Source organism: Lissotriton vulgaris, chromosome 10 (genome assembly GCF_964263255.1).
Source record: "Lissotriton vulgaris chromosome 10, aLisVul1.2, whole genome shotgun sequence".
Classification (NCBI taxonomy): domain Eukaryota; kingdom Metazoa; phylum Chordata; class Amphibia; order Caudata; family Salamandridae; genus Lissotriton; species Lissotriton vulgaris.
In genome coordinates, this window is record NC_141698.1 from 536756640 (window position 1) to 536758193 (window position 1554).

Here is a 1554-nt window from a genome sequence, read left to right on the forward strand (position 1 = left end):
ACCCTGTGGAAATTTTCAGTCTGCTTGTCATATAGGAGCCTTTCTTCTTCTCAATGCTATAAGACGCTGTGTATGTCGTGAAAGTTCCTTACCCTGCACGTTTGCACGCTATTTTCCACTTTTGGCATGATAAAGGAGTGCAGGACTTCACTGCAACTGCTTTTCTGGGCTGGACCAGTAGTGTAGGAAAATTACATGCAAAGAATTTTTCCAGTGTAATTTCAGGATATGGTTTCAAAATCGCCTCTTGAAATAAAAGTGGTTCTCATTCCTGTCTTCCAAAGAAAGAGAGCCCGGGTAAGGAGAGCCCAACTTTGAGCCTCAAGGACATTGGCCCTTAGTCTGTGCATTCCAACCCAATACATGCCAACAAGATTCCTGAGGTAGTGTCTGTTTCTGTAATGTATTGGTTATCACTTACACCCTACACGCGAAAGGTCCCTGGTTTAAGACCGGGCAGAAACAGCAGCTTGCTGTTTTTCACAGTGTTTGCATTTACTGGCTCACTTCATAGGAAAACTGAGATAATAGAGGCTGTCTATTCCTCACCAGCCTGACGTAGTGTGCTCCAGAGACCTCAGTGACAGCTCGAAAAGAGAAGTGACGATAGCTTGCGCCATTCGCTTGCTCGCACTTTGCTGTGTAGGGTGGGCCTACTTCATGAAAGCAAGGCATGAGAGCAGAAATGCTTTTCTTGTCCTCACCACGAGCAGACGCTTAAAGCAAACAAACTGTCTGAAGGACAGAGGCTTTTTAATTTCTTGTTTGATGATGGCCATGGAAAAGACAGCAATCATATTACAGAATAGAGCAGCATGTGCAGTTGCTTGCTTTGGGTGAAGCATTCACCGGCTAGCTGCCACTAACCCCTGGAGCCGTGTCAGAGGTGACTCTTGCGTGGCTCGTTGGTCTAGGGGTATGAATCTCACTTAGGGTGCTAGAAGTCCCGGGTCCAAATCCCGGACGAGCCCTTTTTAGAGGTAAACAGGTGATGCTTTCCCAAGCTGTACTCACTAGGATTTAGGCATCAGATTATTATCTGTTGACGCATGCACACATGAGTTTTGAATACGTCTAATTGCAAGCATGTTGGATGATATCTCTGAGGTTTTCACACTTGTTCTGCACATTCTGAGCCGCTGCTGATACAGCAGAATAGAAGTAGGGTGAAGCCTTGAGAGAAACTTTCCTCTAACAGTAGAAATCAGCAAGGTCGTTTCTGTAGTGTAGTGGTCATCACGTTCGCCTAACACGCGAAAGGTCCCCGATTCGAGACCGGGCAGAAACACTGTGCGTTGGATGCTTTTATGTGCACACTCTAAAACCTTATTATCTCAATGCAAGTTTAAGAAGAGGTGAACACAGTGAGCCATGGAAACTTTCTTTACCTTTGCAAGACGAAACAAAGTTATCTCCATCCATCATGTGGGAGTTGTTCTTGGGCCTATTTTTATTTTGTTTAAGCTATGTTGTATTGTTGGGGCCTTTACTAAGCATGGGTGCATTTTGCGAATTCGCGGTTCGCGAATTTGCGTATTCACGAATTAGCAATCC

General features: G+C 45.0%; 1 non-coding gene across 1 annotated transcript; it reads left to right on the forward strand.

Annotated features, from left to right (window-relative positions):
• Window positions 1-1215: 1215 nt before the first annotated feature.
• Window positions 1216-1288, forward strand: TRNAV-AAC (transfer RNA valine (anticodon AAC)). The gene has a single exon. It is a non-coding gene; the product is annotated as a tRNA-Val (tRNA).
• Window positions 1289-1554: the final 266 nt, after the last annotated feature.